This window comes from Petromyzon marinus, chromosome 30 (genome assembly GCF_048934315.1).
Source record: "Petromyzon marinus isolate PM22_M1 ecotype Great Lakes invasive population chromosome 30, UKy_Petmar_22M1.pri1.0, whole genome shotgun sequence".
In the NCBI taxonomy this organism is placed as follows: domain Eukaryota; kingdom Metazoa; phylum Chordata; class Hyperoartia; order Petromyzontiformes; family Petromyzontidae; genus Petromyzon; species Petromyzon marinus.
In genome coordinates this window covers 9,270,069-9,288,278 of record NC_133696.1, presented here as the reverse complement: position 1 = coordinate 9,288,278, position 18,210 = coordinate 9,270,069, and the positions used below count along the sequence as shown (strand labels likewise).

At 55.2% G+C, this 18,210-nt stretch overlaps 1 protein-coding gene across 3 annotated transcripts in view; it reads left to right on the top strand.

Annotated features, from left to right (window-relative positions):
- The window catches only part of LOC116947576 (plexin-B1-like), a 107,466-nt gene that overhangs the window by 24,101 nt on the left and 65,155 nt on the right, over positions 1 to 18,210 (top strand). The window contains exon 2 of one of the 3 annotated variants that reach the window (XM_032963483.2): positions 8,018 to 8,207. The exons of the other annotated variants lie outside the window; for them this stretch is intronic. The gene's annotated coding sequence lies outside the window, so the exon portion shown is untranslated. The remainder of the gene's footprint in view (positions 1 to 8,017; positions 8,208 to 18,210) is intronic. 3 annotated transcript variants of the gene reach the window in all.

The window sequence follows — 18,210 nt, the reverse complement described above, 5'->3', positions numbered from 1 at the left end:
CCGCACGCACATCCGCACGCGCTGGTCGCGCACATACACGCACTGGCACACAGACGCGTCCTCACAATAAACAAAGACCCCCGTATAGCCTTAATAGACTGTTGGGGCAAGTGCTGTTAGCGAGCACCTATGAAGGCCGGCACGGCGCACGGAGTAGCGATGTTTACACACCGCACCAGGTACTTATTTGAGGCTGAGTCGACCTAGGGGAGGCCCAAGACTGGTTCAGATAATCGTCACCGGTGTTGGCCGTGAGCGGGAATCGAACCCGGGTCGCCGGGTTCATAGCGCAGCGCGCTAACTGCTACACTACCGCATCCCCACACTCACATTCACACATTCACTCACACACACTCACACACACACATTCACACACGAAGACACATTTGTGCCTGCGCACACACGCGCTCATCTGCACGCACACGTGCATACGCACGCAGGAATTCAGGTGCACAAACTCACGTTGTAGTTTCACCCCCGCAGTCGGTGTTGTCGCATACGCTGCTTTCATGTTAATAATAAAACAAACTGATTACAACACCCACACAGGCACGCTCGCCTGCAGGCTCGACCACACGCGCACTCGCGCTCGGCCGCGCACGCACAGGCAGACACACGCTCGACCACGCACTTCGCTCGGCCATGCATTCGCAACGCAGGAAGCACATTGGGTGGGTATTCAGTGCCCTCTTCCCCATCACCAGCTTCATGAACGCTCGCTCCAGCTGCTGACTCAGAGTGAGTTCCCTCCACCCTCCCGCCTCTCCCCCACATTTCTCCCCCCTCCCCCCCCCTCCAAGATCCCCCACGCTCACAGGTTCCCTGGCTCCGTGCTCCCTCTTCCTCCCGCTCCTCATCGTCGTCCTCCTCCTCGTCTCTGCGCCCCGACTTTTAAAATTTGACTCGGTAAACGGGAAAAAAAAATCTCTTCCAACGAGAATTGATGCGCAAGGGCTTCCCATAAAGCAGTGCCGGCTGGGTTTGTGGGGGAACTGAGGGGGGGGGGACTGAGGGGGGTTTGCCGAGAGGGGGGTTGGAGGGGTGCCGAGAGGGGAACGTGCATGGTCGGAGCTGCGAACCCCGCGTCGTCGCGTCGATCCGCGGCACCCCCCCCCCCCCCGACGTGGATGGCTGCGCGTCGCACCTCGACCACGCCGTCGCTCGCTGGGGGCCCGTGGCGGCGGCGGGTGGACGGCGGTGAAGTGCGGTTGCACCCCACCGCGGGAATGTGGAATTTTCCATCGCCGATAGAGGAAACGGCGGCGGGGATGATGGCAGCGCCGTCGGCGCGCATCGGTTCCGAGTCCCCTGCCCCCACTGCGCCGGCGACGCGACGGCACGGTTCAGGGTCACGCGATCCGTTTCACGAATGTATTTGTTTGATGTTTGTTTTCGCCGTCCCATTTGTATCGTGCCTCGTTTCCTTCTCTCGCTTGTACAGTTTCGCCTGCGCGCAATCGGCCCTGAGCGACTCGTCGACGCGGTGGTCCGACGCGAGCCTCGGAGTGACCGCGATAACCTCGCCCAACGGGTTCCTGGACAGTTGCCTCGAGATGCCGTCCCCTGTCGGGAGCTGGGAAAAATACAAACGTCGCTCCGACCGCGCTGCTAACAATATTGACCAACGTCGCGTCACATTACCAATTCTGAGAGTTAAAAGCCGGGTTGAAAAGATGTTGTGGATGTTATTGCTCAGCCCGCAGTTTGCTGGGAAGGGAGTTCCAAGCCTTGGGCCCAGTGTAGAAGGCGCCGCTCCCCACACACGGGGACGCCGTGGTCCGAGCTGTCTGCGGCGTCGTGATATGAGGTCTGCTATGGGATGTGAGGGCTTTGGGCTTTTAGACTGGACTTTTGTTTATATAATAGGCTATGTGCGTTAATAGGCAGCAGAGTTGATGCGCAATTCATGGGTGGGTGAATTATTGGCTGAGTGTGGGTGCGTGCATGCGTGCGTGCGTGGGTGGGTGGTTGGATGGATGGGTGAGTAGTCGTGTGCATGAATAGGCAGCAGAGTTGATACACTATCCGAAAGTGCACTGGAAGCCAGGGCAACTCTGGAAGAGCAGAGGTGCGACACGCTCATGGAAGGCGAAAGTAGTCCCAGACCTCGCCTGGCTGCCCAAAACGTCACCTGTTGCTTGAGTGTTTCGCTATAAAGCCACGCACGCGTGGTGTTACTGAGGAATCGCGCGTTCAGTTGTTTTGCTGTATTTGCATCGTGGGGTTTTTGGTGGCTGTGACTGTGGTTGTGTGGTCAGAGGGATCGTGCGCACGCACGTACACGCTTGCGTGCTGCGCAGCTGTTGAGGTAGATTAATTCCCAATCCCCATCGGTATCCAGGAACCACGCAAAGATCAACCGACACTTTTAAAGTAAGCAGCAAAGTGATGTTTTATTTCCAGAAATGGTAAAACCTATTCTTGTTTCTCATTTTGAAATGCTGTGAAAAAGGTCCCGTCGAAGTGACAAAATATACATTGTTTATGTAATAAACCAACATCGTGCTTCATGATTGGTTTATTTTGGTTTGGGTCTTGTAGGTGTAATGTATATCATTAACTATAACTGCCTCCCCACCACTCGACGACAAAGCATCGAGCCATCACGAGGGCCGGTGCTGCGTTGACGATGCCGAGCGTCGTCTCCGGCGACCCGTCGAACCGAATCGTTGGTGGACTTCTGCAGCGCCACCGTTTTTACTTTGCTGGAAAACAAAGCCGATTGGGCACAGGTGTCCCACGTGGCGCCCGGTGCGGTTTGTCTGGCTGTGTCGGGTGCAGGATGGTTACATCGGGCAAGGCACACGGTGGTAGTTGTAGTGGGAGGTGCCTTCCTGAAAAGCGTCGCGTTAAGCGAAATCTACTTTAAGCGAGGAACTAACGAGTTACCGAATCACATTTGCACCACGGTATAAAATCATCCGCCGGCCACCCCCACGGCAAGACAAAGAACTGAGATGAAGGGTACGCCACGCTCTATCATTCCGCGTACTGGATTTCACCGTTTAGCTGCACAGCTCAAGAAAGTAGTTTGTCGTCGACCGCTCAGAAACCGCGTGATCATGACGGTGCGCGTTCCTCGTTATGGCGAGAAAAGTTTTCCATCATGGAAGCAACAGCTTTGCAGTGAAAGCGTGTTAAATGAGGACTTGCCATACGCGCACCGCACAATCCAACCTCGACAGAAACAAATGATGACTTAAAAAATCAGTGGGGTCACAATGATTTCTTTTTTTATTTCCCAGAGTCTTCGCCGTGCGGTTATGCTCGGAGACGTTGCAGTGGTGCACGAGCACAACGAGCAAAGCAAACTCTCAACGCGTTCCGTGTCAATAGCCACACGCGCACGCAGCCACTTCAGCAGAGGCGGGCCAGGGGCCTGGGCAGCAATCGGTGCCACCTAAGGTAGCAAAACCTTCGTCCTACGCATTTATTTACAACGGGCCAATGCGAGTGGATTGCGCCGTCAGCCACTCATTTCAAAGTGGTTATTGCACATTTCACCATTTACTGCCCACGTAAAGAAATTGGAACGCACTGAAGCAATGTCACCCCGGGTGGCACTGACGAGTGACGTCTGAGCGTTTATTATCGCGCCCCCTCGTGAGTCGAGGCCGTCGCGAACGCGCCGCGCCGATCGCACATCGGAAGCTCTGTGGAAAGACAGCACCTTTTTAAGTCTGTTGCGGAAACCGGCTCGGATGTTCGGCCGGCAAAACTAACCAACTCGCCCACGATGTGAGATGATGCGAGATTCAGCTGTGTGTGTTCACTCGGCCTCAAATGAGCACCTGGTGCCGTGTGTAAACGTCGCCACTTGGGAGACAAAGGCGGCCGGGCGTAGTGCTCGCCATCCACACCCTCGTGTGCCGCGCCGACCTTTCATAGGTCCTCGGTAACAGCACTTGCCCCAACAGCCCATTTAGGCCATGCGGGGGATCTTTGTTCATTTTTAAGGGTGCCACCTCCAACACCCTCTTATCGGCTTTGGGCTCTCTGGGAGATCACCCTCTGCAACATTGACTCCAGTTTCCGGCAGCGCTGGTGTATCGAACACGGGGCTTCCCCCCCTCCGTCGTTTATGAGGTTATTTATCCCCCCCCCCCGGGTTATTTACGGTTCATGTCTCTTGAAAACATTCTTCATCAAGGCCGTCAAGTTCTGCTTCGTCTTTGCACGGCTGATGCGGAACAGCGGCTGTAATTTTACGCCGAGGTGGTTGTTGGGCCAGATGATGGCATCAGGACCAGCGGAGTGCAGAATCTCTGATGATGATGATGTCGCCTCCTCCTCTGTGTTTGCGAATCTGGCACCGAGCCCACGTCACGCGTCCCGTGGTTCCGTTCTAGGCGGTGACCACAGTCGCCGCACGCTGCCTGGAGAATTTGTAATCTCCCATTTGTGCATCATCATTATCAAGGATCCGCATCTGCTGTTGCCATGGTTACGGCGCCGATGCGGTTTACCTTTGATGGTTTGACGTCAGATTTTTCGGGCGCGTTCCGTCACGGTCCGAGCCTTGGCGCCAGCGTGCGCCGTGGTGAACACGCTTGTTGTTCGCGCGCGGCGCCGTCTTGAGAGGCCGGCAAGATCCGGCGCGTCGCGTGCTCCACGACTTTGCACTGCGTCGCGTCATCACGCCTGCCAAGCGGCGGCCAGTCCAGCGTGGTGAAACGCATCGCTGAAACTCTTGAATCTTACCACTGACTCTGACCGCGGTTGTTACAAATGGCGGCCGCTGTCCGCGTCGTTATTATTGGTGCTCGTTAGCGCGACGTGTCTCGGCTCGGAGCTGCGAGTGCTGCTACTGCTGTGGGTTTGGTGAAAATCTCATCGGAATGCAGCTGCCGCCGTGGTGGTGGCTGTGAGGCATGTAACGCGACACTGTTGTGGAGGTGGCAACGAGCGTGGGTGGATCACCGCGCAGATGTCGCGAAACTTCCCTCCTCCTCCGTGGGTGGGCGTCAAGGAGGAGATGTCCGTACCCTGGCTTTCCCGGGAGCGGGCGCTGATGGCGAAGTGCGGACTGATCTCCATCTCTCTAATTTCGTGCGGGGATAGAACGCAGCCTCTTTCGCACACATTGGGGGTGTTCTCCGGGTTGCCCTGGTTTCCTCCCACGTGCACAATAAACACTCAGAAAATTTGGTGAAAACACCTCCATGTAAAAACCCAATGCAGGCAGGACCGCCCTCCCCCACCCTGTGAGAGAGAGACAGAAGTCCTTGGACCCTGTGTGGCTTCCTGGGTAAATGGTTATTATCTACTACTACGACTATTTACTATGTTGGCGGGAGACGTGAATCGTGTCTTTGGTGCGGTCAGGGATGAGATCTGATCGTAGTCCAGCCTCGGCCCCCCCTTATTAAGGCTAATGAGGCAATTTAACCGTGTAATAGAATAAGGGATGGGGAAGAATCGTCAAGCCTCGTGGCCATCTGACGTGCCGTGGGTATGTGTCTTGTGTGTTTGTGTGCGCGTGTGTATGTAGCGGTGTCGCAGTGGTTAGCGGGCTGCGCTACGAATCTGGCGATTCCTGCTCACGGCCAACACCGGTGACGATTATCTGCATCGATCCTGGGCCTTCCCCCTAGGTCGACTCAGCCTTAAATTAGTACCTGGTACGGCCACTCGGGAGACAAAGGTGGCTGGGCGTGGAGCTGGCCACCGACCCCCTCGTGTGCCGTTCCGGCCTTCATCAGCGCTCGCTAACAGCGCTTGCCCCAGCAGTCTGTTAAGGCTATAATGGGGGACAATCCCCGTCGCGCCATCCGCCTGGTGGAGAAATGTGTTCCAGTTGCGCTTCCCTCACCGCGGGCGTGCAACGCGCGCGCCTCTGATCACCGTGCTTTGCGGAGGGCTAGGGCTGGTGGAGCACGCGGAGATTTGCGGAACTCCCAAATTAAGCTGCGCTCCGAGGCGGTCGCGCCAGCGCAGCGAGTAGGTTCCGTGAATCCATCCGTGCCGAGCTTGTGAGTATTGTCTACAAATTGTTACGCATGGTGGGTTCCCCCCCCCCCCCCCCGTGTACTCTATTTTTTCCGCACTCGAGATAAACAAAAGAAGGATTTTGTCAAATATGCCAGCGCAAAGATTTCCTTCAGAAGAGCATTCAGACTGCTCGAGGTTTTCCTTAGATATACGCCACAGGCGAGGTTGTTAACATCTCACCACGGTGGCTAGGAGATGTTAACTACCTCGTCTGGTACACAGGAGGTCGTGGGTTTGATCCAGACCCTGACGCCCGTATATTTGGAGTTTGCACGTTCTCCCCATGATCGTGTAGATCTCTTTTTCTGCGTCCTCCTGGTTTTTCCCTGTACATTTAGAATCAACATCATGCGTTTCGAGTATTTGGCTGCTGTAAATTTCCACATGACAAGCCCACTTCGTTGAGCTATCATTTGTTATAGCCAGATCGCTTCTGCAAAAGAGCTATATAGCTCACCTGGTAAAAAAAAAATAGTTAAGTTCAGTTTTGATTGTTAACGTTATCATCACAGGGCACGTAGCCCTACCAAGAGAGCCCTTGGTGGGCTGCGCCGATGTGCGCGCACGCGGAATTCACATTCCGTTAGCTACTCGCCTCTTGTCACCTCTGGGGTGGGGAGGCACTCGGGTCCCCTTGCCTCAACGCTGCACCCGATACACTTCAGAGTGAAGCTGTAGCCAGGGGTGATGGACGATCCAGCACTCACGGCTTCGCTGGTTCACTCTCAGTCACCTCCGTATCACTGTCTGGACATCTGTGAATAAGAGCTTCATAGTTCATCGGATTCCTCCAGTCTAAATGAAGATTCTCATTCTATCTCTCCGATCACTACTACTACCATGGTTACTCACGCACTCACCCGTTCACTCACTGATCTACTCACCAACTCGCCTGACCCGCTCACTCATCCACCCACCCACCTCACCACAGGTCACGGCACTTCTCTTCTGCCTCTTCCCTCTCACTTCTCTAACTTTGGAATTCGCTGCCAGCTTCCTATAACGACTGTAACCTTCACTGGGTTCAAGATGCGTGTCGACGCTTATCCGGTATTGCAGCTTTCCTCTGCTGTTTGTTGCCGGCCGCTCGAGTGTTTTGGCCCTTTGGGAATGTGTTCAGCATGGGGCTCGTAAGCCGCACGGATGGATTTGTGCGCAGGTGTTTTCAAGCCCCGTGCTTTGAAGGCCTCAAGCTCTCTCATCTCGTTGCTGGCTCGGATATCGGCTGTGTTATTTTTGGGTGTTTGTCTTTATTAATATTGTAACAAAAATGTCGTTGTTGCAGAGGGCCACGTTTGGGCTGGGCGGGTGCGGGGGGGGGCGAGGGGCGGGGGTGGGGGTTGTGGGGGATGGGTGGAGGCGTCTATAAGAGGCCGCTCAGCTGGTGCCGCGTCTTTGGAGGAGGGGGATGAGTGAGGGCGAGGAATCTGGTGAAGCAGCCTCACCCCAACCATAGGACCAGCCCTACACCCCCAACCATAGCACCAGCCCTTCACTTTCCCTATCTCTAATACTACTGGTCGCCATAACTAGCCCCAAAACTAACAATTGCCTTAACACTGACACTACCCTAACCCCTAACCCTAATGGTAGCCCTAAATCTGAATGGAAAACTAATTTATTTCGAACTGCTTGTTGTGTTCAGTTTGTTGTTCTTCGCCCGCACCTCCGATTAGCACGGCTGGCTACGTACGGTGCGAAAGAAGTTCAATATACTTACATACAATAACCCTAACACTTAAAATAGGATCCCGAATGCTGTATCTAATGTGTATTCGTAGTAATAATAATGACCGGAGTTCTAACCGTAGCCCTCTCGTTGACGCAGCACCCACTGAGGACATGGCGGGGGGGGTGGGTTTGGCGGTGGCGACCACGGGGGATCGAGCGCTTGCTGGGCAGGGCCCCCCCCCACCCGCGTCCACACGCACCGCCACACTCTCCCAGCACTGCCCCGTGAGCCCCACTACAGCCACTGAGCCAACCCCCCGCCACCCCCCCCCCCTCCCTCACTGTCTCTCCCTAGGAGTCGGGGAGCCCGGAGCGATTGTCTGCTCTCTCGTTGGAGGGGGGGGGAGGTGTGAAACGCCGTCCTGGGCACGGAGCTGAGCGCGGTCGCCAAAAACAACCGTGAAAAAATTACGACTCGAAATTGGATTAAGAACACAGCTCTGGGCCGGGCAGACTCGCTGATCAACATTCAACATTTCGCGGCGGTGAGCGAATGCACGGCGGCGTTGGCAGTGGCGGCATCGTGCCCCCTCTTCCCCTCTCTCACCCCCCCCCCCCCATCTCTTTCTACCCTCTGTGCCGCCCGCGCACGCCGCCCTCGGCGCTGGGTTTGCGCTTCCTCGCGCGCGGTTCGAGCGCCACGGGAGAGACGCGTTCGGAGCTGCCCGGAGGAGGAGGAGGGGGAAGAGGAATGCCGTTTGGGCGACGCGCCGGCCTGGATGTGGCCACGCAGTGAGGCACCGGGTCCACGATAATCCCTGGCCCCGTTCCACGCGGCGGCTCCAAACTTTTGGGGGTTTGCGTCTCCGCGAGGCTGGAGCCCGCTTTCGGCTGTGGCTTGCGAATTAACGGTGCTGCCCGATGGTTCAAGGGTGCCGCGGTCGCGCGCCGGCTGCTGGCGCTTCGTGTCCGAACGGGGCGCGTGTGCGCACCTCGCGGGTACGGGCGAGTTTTTGTTATTCCCGCTCGCCATTTTTTGGCCACGCTGAACCAACAACCAAAACCGTGTCGCGCCGGCCTCACGGGACGTTCGAACGTGGCTTGGGGCAGGCCCACGGGCGGGGCTAACGAGGACGCGTTCATTGCGCGTGACGTCGGTCAGTCCACCGTGAGGACTCGGCGCGACCGTCGCCATCTCCGCGTGACTCCACTCGGTGGTTGCCTGTGACGTCGGCGGGCGTGGCTTGGCTTCTGCAGTGGAAAAGCGAGGTTCCTTTAATGCTCTGGGAAGACTGCAGATTTGCAGGGACGGAGTCTGATTGGTGTCCCGCTCAAATGCACATCGAGGCGGCGCTCATTTTCCAGATACAGCCCTGACCGAGCCAGTGGTGGAATTTCCACATTACTATGACGGAGGCAAGTTTATCCATAGGACAGCCGTGATTGGATCCTCCCACAAACACAAAACGCATACTCATTTTGATCAACCTGCGAAGGGATGATTGGCCAAGTAAACTCCCACCCGGGATTTTAATTTGTTTGGGAGCCGCTCACACACTGAGGAGGGGGGGAGGTGCCCCAGTAATTGTTACAAACAGTGCGGTCCCCTTTCTTAAAAAAACAGCTTTTTTTGCCCGTCCAAGGATGGGTGTATATTGCAATAAATCTGAAATATTCAATAGAAAAATTATTCAACTCATGATTATTAATGAGGGGAGGTTGCCCCATGTGGAGTGACGTCATCCGCTAATGGTTATTGAGGAGGGGTGCGGCATGTGGGGTGACGTCACCCCCTCATTGTTGTGGAGGGGTGCGGAATGTGGACTGACGTCACCCGCTCATGATTATTAATGAGGGGAGGGGTGCGGCATGTGGAGTCCGCGACCTCCTTGTGCGTTTGTGTAAATTTGCACGTGGGCATGAATATTAATGAAGGGGGGGGGCTCTTTTGAAGGTACGTCACGCACGGATGTAGCACTGTGCTGAGTAGATTTATTTTTTACTGACACTTTCTGTAAAGAAACGTCATATTTTAAGCGACTTTGCGTAAAAAAATAATTTAATTCAGCTCGACATTCCTCTGCGTTAGTGTAAAAATTCACCCACTCATGAATATTAATGAGGGGGGGTGGGCCTCATGTGGAGTGACGTCACGCGCGGGACGGACAGACATTTCTGGGTGATTATAGTGGATAATGGGGACCACCAGGATATCCTTCCAATCCTGCAGAAACGTGTCCTATAAACCAAGCGATTGTAATTATGTCACAGACAAAGATCCCCCGTATAACCTTAGACTGTTTGGGGAAAGTGCTGTTAGCGAGCACCTATGAAGGCTGGCACGGTACAAGAGCGGCTGGGTGGCCAGCACCATGCCCGACCGCCTTTGTCTCCCTAGTGGCGATGTTTACATACCGCTCCAGGTACTCATTTGAGGCTGAGTCGACCTAGGGGAGGCCCAGGACCGGTTCAGATAATCGTCACAGGTGTTGGCTATGAGCGGGAATCGAACCCGGGTTACCGGGTTCGAAGCGCAGCACACTCAGCAGCCTGTAAAACAAACCCCACCCTTTCCTACTGCAGTTCGCTTGAGAGATCACGTCTGGCAGGTGTTTTACCTGGTCGCAGGCTCTGTATTGCCCTGAGCACTTCGTCAGCAGGTGGCACATCAGTCAGCCCACTCATGGGGAGCGGCAATTTCCTCCACAATATTTGAGGCATGACAGCCGCCAAGACCTCCGAGCAATGATCAGCGAACCTGTTTCTGAATATTGGAGATCTTTCCCCTTCAGAATGGTGATAGGTGCGGTGCTGCGAGTTACCATTTTGATGTAGTTAGAATGATTTGTGATCGCACGCTACTGAGGCGGTTTCCAGCTCCTCGGCAACCCGCGACCAACACTCATCCTTGCAGCGCCCGCACGGCTCTCTAAATCCCCGAGCGGAGGCTGCGGTAAACCTCATTCTCCGACGTGGGCTGTTTGTAGACTGTGGTTCTATGACGGCTTGGTACTGAGTGGGATGAGAGAAGGGGTCTCATCCTGGAGGGGAGGGCAAGGGTAGGGGGTAGAGAAGTGCCTCAAGGCATCACTGGACGCTCCACCGATAATGAACGCAGCCAATCGTGTGGTGTATACTGAGGCAAGCCCCGACACGGCCCCGCCCATTAAGGGAGCCTCAAGGTTTTTTTCATTGGGCTACACAAACCACGTGCACGGACACCTGCGAGCGCGCGCACAAACGGCTTTAGGTGACCACGCTAGGGTCGCTGTTGGGGCTAATGTTAGGGCGAGTGTTAGTGTTAGAGAGAGTGTTCGTGTTAGAGAGAGGGTTAGTGTTTGGGAATTATGTCAGTGTGACGACTCGTGTTAGGGTATATAGTGGCCAGCTCACTTCTGAAAAAGAAGCTAATAGCTCGGTGGACTTCACCTGTTAAAATAAAAACTAGTTTACCTCTTATTCTTAGTTTTTTCGGTAAAGTCACGTTGAAGAGAAACAACAAAATAACTAAATATATATATAAAACAATAAAAAATTCTCACGACGTTTCGACCATAACTCAAACGGTCATCATCAGGTGTGTTGGTTTTACCGAAAACTAAGAATATGAATTACTGCAGTCACGAAAGCTTTAAATCAAAATTTAGTTTACCTCTTTTTGTGTTATTTGCTTACCTTTCCTATACATTTCGCACCTGTCGTGTTTTTGTACTGTTTGTTGTAACTTTCTGACCCGCCCCTACTGGACATCTGTGAAAAAGAGATTTATAGCTCATCGGATTCCTCCAGGATAAATAAATATTCAGATTAAGATATTTATTTATATATTTTAACCTCTGGGCGCTCCCCACCGCCACCCACGGCTGCCCCCCACGTGATGCCCCCCACGTGATGCCCCCCACGTGATGCCCCCCACGTGATGCGTGCGCAAGCTTGGGGGCTCCAGCAGCGGGCCTCTGCCGTTGGGGTGGTGTGCCATTTCTCTCGTAACACGTGCTCAAATACATTTGTTTATCATTATTATTATCATCATTGTCCTCGTTATGCTTGTTTTACCCAGGAGAGCCTTGCCGAGTCTCGTGACTTTACCAGGAGGGGCCGTAATCACCACATGTAATCCCAAATTATTAAATCTGCGGTGTGATTTTTGTCGTGGACCGTGATGCTGACACACGATGAGCCACTCTTGCGAATGACGTCGCGGGGTCTCCTAACGTCCGATGTGAAGTAGTGGAGGATGGCGGCGATCAGCAGGCTCTGCACGGCCCACACCGCTCGGTGAGAAATTGCGACCGACGCCATCATCAACCCGGCGACCGAACGTCGATCAGCGATATCCCAGTGTCTCCAGTGCAGCGACTCGAACCTGTGAATCAGGCGGCGCGTCGTATCTCTACGTTGAGTGGATCCGCGGCAATAACCAGGACGGCCTGCCAGATTCCAACCGCGAGCCCTCTGTCAACGAGCGAACGAACGCACCGCCACTGGGCCGTCGCGTCACGCGCCCCACGCGCCGGTGGCAGCGAACGACGCCGTGCCGTTTTGACACGGCGTGGCCACGTTATCCATTGACTTTTTTGTTAGCACCGTCACTTTGACCTTTGCCTTAGACTGGTGAGGGTGCGAGATACGTTTGCAAAGTTTATCCAACGGAGTCCATTTACAAAGTGTACCCAATGGACAGGAAAGTTGCGCCAATAAGCTGCACCCAAAAAATATGTACGCTTGCCATGAAGTCCCCATAGGATAGCCTTTACTTCATTGCCATGCGAAGGGCCTTATCTAGCCCCTGCTACTGAGCTCCGTGCACAAGGTAGCCTTGTGCCTGCATTGCCTAATGGCGGGCAGGCGCTGCGCGAACAGAAGCGAGGGGGGTCGGTGGGGGGCTTCTCTTCCACTCGTCTCTACCCATTAACGCTAAAGGCTTTGTTTTTATTCCGCTCCACTTCCTCGTTTGCACTCGCTATGGCCTTGCTCAATGGCAACGCTAACGGCGGCGGGCGGCGCGTTGTGGGGCGGTCCCCCCTGTCACACTCTGTGTGAACGCGGCGCCCGCGTCCGCTTTATCGCCATCCGTCCTGTGAGCTCTTATCTCCGCAAACCGAAAGGGGGGGGGGGGCACGAGGCGTCGTGTTTTATTTGCGTCGTCGGGGCCTGGGTGCACACAGCCCTTTGCTGGTGAGCGTCGCTGTGTTCACCTTGTCTGAACCGGTCCTCAGCCTCCCCTAGGTCGACTCATTCTGAAATGGGTGACTGGTGCGACACGTGAACATCGCCACTAGGGAGACAAAGGTGACTGGGCGTGGCGGTGTTGGGCACTGAGCCCGCTCGTGTGCCGTGCCAACCTTCCATAGATGCTCGCAAACAGCACTTGCCCCAACAGTCTGTTGAGGCTATACGGGGTATCTTTGTTTTTGTGCCATTGCACTTGCATTGTATTGTCATCTTGAGCAGCCGTGATCTATCCACTGCTAGGTGAAGGCCTGGATGAACGCATTTGCAGCTCTGCTTGTGCACTCCAGTCCTTTTTTTCCCAAGGCCGCACCTCAAATCTTGGTGCCCAGTGACTCCATCTTGGTGCCCAGTGACTCCACCTTGGTGCCCAGTGACTCCATCTTGGTGCCCAGTGACTCCACCTTGGTGCCCAGTGACTCCATCTTGCTGCCCAGTGACTCCATCTTGGTGCCCAGTGACTCCATCTTGGTGCCTAGTGACTCCATCTTGGTGCCCAGTGACTCCATCTTGGTGCCCAGTGACTCCATCTTGGTGCCCAGTGACTCCATCTTGCTGCCCAGTGACTCCATCTTGCTGCCCAGTGACTCCATCTTGGTGCCCAGTGACTCCATCTTGGTGCCCAGTGACTCCATCTTGGTGCCCAGTGACTCCATCTTGGTGCCCAGTGACTCCATCTTGGTGCCCAGCGACTCCATCTTGGTGCCCAGCGACTCCATCTTGGTGCCCAGCGACTCCATCTTGGTGCCCAGCACTGCCGTATTGGTACTTAGTGCTGCCTTCCTGGTTCGCACGGTCACCACGCTTGGTTCTTCCCATCGTGTTGACGAGCGACCGACGGCTGTCACGGCAGCGTGCTCCCGCAGACCGTCGCACCGGGGTTCAGGCAGGGGCGGCGCGGGGGCACACGCGGCGGCGCCGTGATTAATCCCAAGCGCGTGGTATAATTGAAGGCCCAAGAACAAGGTCCGTTGTTTGCGTCTGCTGGGTTTTGCCGGAGATTAATGGAGTGGTGCCGACTGCGGCGGGGCGGTGCGGGGCGCTGCCGCCACCGTGGCGTCCGCACGACGAGCGAGCGTTAATGTTTCCTAAAACAAACATTAACGCTTAATGAGGCCGCCCTCAGCTCGTGTCCCCATCAATTATGGAGCAGCTCACTCTGCCCGCCGCTAAATGCCTAAATGATGTACAGTGCGTTCGGTGGAGTCGTTTTAATTAAGAGATTACCATGAGATGCGGTTGTGATGATTGCCACACCATTTCCCCACTTCGCTCTTGCGGGGAGACACTGCTCACTGACATGAGAATGTGGAATTTCCATCGCCGAATTAGGGTTGCTGAAGAGGAGCACCCAATCCCACTCCTGTAAATGTGAGAAAGTTTGCTTTGGTATAAATATTAATACTACACAATAGAATTAAAACCTTGGTCAAACCACTTGCTGGATAAAGGCCTCCTTATATAATCCGTTGCTTGACCATACTTCACCACGCTGGTCGGTGCGAATGTTTGTGAAGGCTGGAGGGGTGGGTATGACCGGTTAGGATGTAACTCATAACCGATGTTAGCTCTGTCCAGGCATCCAACTCAGGTAACCAGGGTCCTTGGCGTAGTCCGTCAACAAACTGTTTCCCAAAGGTACTGTATTGATGGCCGTTATTTATCCGGGAAGGCCTCGGTGAGTCCCGAAATTTCGTGTTCAGGTTGTCCATGCATTGGTGATTGTTTGGCCAATCGCATTTTAAAGGAGCACTTTGCGTTTTGGAGGAAACCCCAAAGTTGCCTGAAGAAATCCCACGCGCCCCGTGGGGATGGAAATCGCAGCTCACAATATTTATTTACTTTCCTACATCGTGCCATTGGTCGTGCAAATTTCGTCTCTCGCAATCGCCGAGGAACCACAGACGAGTGGGAAGGCTGCAGAAGCAGCCGAGCAGTGATGAGGAGCCGGTGTTACCAACAATGACCCAACCTCTGCAGTCCTTTTTGCATCAAGATTTTTCATTGAGCCAATTAATGAGCACACGTGTTTATACACGCGTCAGGAAACCGGAGCGTTGGGAGAAAAAATCCAGTTGCTGACTGATGAGAGCTCACCAGTCCCGCTTGCTGTACCGCCGCGTCATCTGCTCAACGGCAACATGGGGAGCGAAGGGGCAGGCTGGTGAGGAGACATCTTGTGACTTCCGACAAAAGCTGCGACTTGTCTTTGGCGTTCGGCATTCGCGGCCGCGCCCCCGAGTTGCCACCCCGAGTCGCCACCCTCGCGCGCAATGTCTCCCTGAGGCAACGTCTCCAGTGGCAACCACCAGAAATAAACGACGTGGAGGGGGACGGTGGCGAGGGACGCGTTTGACAACGACCAAAAGCGTGGGGGTGGGGGGGGAGCCCAAGCACGGTGGGGCCGGGCGGTGGGGGGGGCGGATGGGCCCCAAATCTCTTGCAGCCGTAATTAACGGCGGCCTCTGTGAACACTGGTTGTAAAGATCGGCCTGTGTGGTGACGCTGTGAGAGGAGAGTCGAGCACGGTGGCGGAATGCGTGGTTGTGGTGTTGGCGGCGATTGCCGCCCCACAACAGTTGTACGCTTCTATGTTGAACTTCTTTGGTACCGTGCGTAGCCAATCGGAGGTGTGGGTTTGAGTGTGGCTCTCGCGACGGAACTCTTTGAGCAACGTCCACACGACGGACGAAGCGCTCGGCGTCACGAGCACCGCCTCGCCAGAGCGTGCGTCTGCTGCCTGTGTGGGGAGCGGTAGTGTAGGTCGACTCGGCCTTAAATCAGCACTTGGTACGATATGTAAACATTTCTACTGGGGAGACCAAGGTGGCAGGGCATGGTGCTGGCCACCCACCCCCTCGTGTGCCATCACGGCCTTCATATATGCACGCTAACAGCACTTGCTCCAAAAGTTTGCTTAGGCTGTACGATGTATAATTGGGTTGGCACGCTGCTCTACAAACCTGGCGACCCAAGTTGGATTCCCACTCACAGCCAACATATCAATGATGAATATCTGAACCGGTCGTGGGCCTCGCCGAGGGGGACTCTGCCTCAAATGAGTACTTGGTTCCGGTGTGTAAATGTCAGTGTTGGGAGATAACGGCGGTTGGACACACGTGGTTTCTGGCCACTCTACCCCCTGGTGCGCCACGGCGGCGTTCATAAGTGCTGCTCACTCATGGTGCTCCCGCAGCAGCCTATGTAGGCCACCCGGGGGGTGGGGGGGGGGGTGTTCTTTGTATTTTGTTTTACCTCTCCTTAGTTTTTGCTCTCCACGTTTGTGGTAGATTTTAACGAGAGCTGCCGTCTGCTCGCCCTGCGCGCGAGATTTACGGCGTCTCCATCGCCATGGGCTCCTCACCTGCTCGCGCGCGACCATGGCGCTAGTGTCGTCGGTCATCCGCTCGCTCGCCATGTCGGTTTGTCCTGGCCTCTCCGTGTCTCTTTACACCGTGGCCTCGTGTGGCCACGGTGGCAAGTTGGTGCCCCCTTGGGGCTCCACGGGTCTCTCTAAAGTGGGCCTGTCTCCCATTACATCTGGGCTCTCCTTTGGGTGTTTCTCGAAAGTGTCCGAGCGTCTGTGGTGTTTCTCTCTGCTGGCATTGTGTAAATTGTCGTCCTTGTCTCCTCGGAGTCTGTGTCTACAATGTGTCTCCTGTTTCTCTTGCGTGTCTCTGGTTCGTACCTTCCGGGGGTCTCTGGCGAGTCTGTCCCCACCACTCGTTGCTTGTGTCACTCTGGCCCAGACGCCTCTACTGCTGCTGTGCGTCAACGCGGCAGCCTGATCTTCCGGACACTCGCATTCCTGGCAGCTTGTGGGCACGGTGCTAATCTCCTAAATCCTGTGGGCAGCATCTCGGCTGTGGGGCAGGCGAGCGACGGTGCGCGGAGCTCGCTCGAATCTCGCTCGGCGGAGCTTCTCCACCGCAAGCCGGCAGCCCGTGGCCAGGTCGACCGATCCCGTGAGAGAGACGCCCAGAACGTGCATGGGAAGGTTGCAGCCCTGCTGGCGGAGGGGCCTCCGCTGGAAGGAGCTCTCGAGAGAACCTATTGCGGGGGATATATTTGCGCACTTTGTCTGCGAAAGCGATTGGTGTGTTACCCACACTTTGCCCCCACCACGCACGTGACCTGCTGATCGACCAAACGGAGATTCAGCCCTTCATGTGATTACACGTATAATTATTGTACAGCATTGTGAGATGCAGTTCACATGAATGACGTTCTATAAAACAAAAATTGTTATTAACTGTGGTGAAACCCGTGTTTTGTACGGTTGGGGTGAATGAATGAACTCGCACCGTTGTTTCCGTCGCGGCACCAGGAGATGACACCAGCGACCCGTGGATTGAAAGCGCGGTGCGGTCCCCATTCCACCGTGACGGCATCGTCTCGTCAACGCAGCCATATTCCCCGTATCCGCACTCCGCATTCCGATAAGCGCTACCGGCTTATCCTTGCATAAGCCGATCGAGCTTATTCGTGGATGAGAGGAGGAGGAGGAATCCGGAAGCGGTGTCGTGGAAATGGCTGAACGAATCCGGTTATCCGCGCTCATTTGCGAATAAGCGGAGATACGGGGGAGGGGAGACCTCAGTCGGAGTTGCTGGGTCACGGCCGGAGTGGGCTGCAGCGGTCACTTCAACCCAGCAGCGTGAAGTGACCCCCGGCTCGCAAACACTCTTTCCTCCTACTCCCGACTGAAGTTTCTCGTGGCGAAGCTATCGAGTGTGCAGGCGGTGCCACTGCACCAGGGTTATTGAAGGGGTTGGGTGGTCGGGTGGGGGGGGGCGAGGGAAAATTGAATAGTGGAGTGGTGTTGGAGAGGGTGGATAGGGAGATTTAATTCCTTGTGCCAGCGCCGATGACGACCGCGCTGCTAGGTCACTGGCAGCATCGTTAACGAGAGAGGGGGGGAATAACTTAAGAGAGCATGCTGCGCAATTTCGCACGTACACTCCAGACGCTCTGAGGATGTGGAGCCATCGTTAGTCTGATCACGCAGTGGCGCTCCGCTTGGGCACGGCACGTCAACCAATTAGGTCCGCGATTCAGATGCAGAAATAATTTGTCGGCCTTTCTTGACGTGGGAAAGTCAGGCGCTGTGAATAAGGGCGATTTCCTAAAACGTCACCCGTTGCGTGTATTTTCCTTTCGGCGCCGCACGCGCCCACAAACGGCGTTGTCGTTGACGAATGCGTTCGAGTTGTTTTTCTTTAGCGCGTTTAACGGGAGGAACGAACGTAAGATTTGCCGAGGTGGCAGACGTACCCCCGTGCGCGCTCGCGCGTCCCGCCGGCGCCGAGACGATGG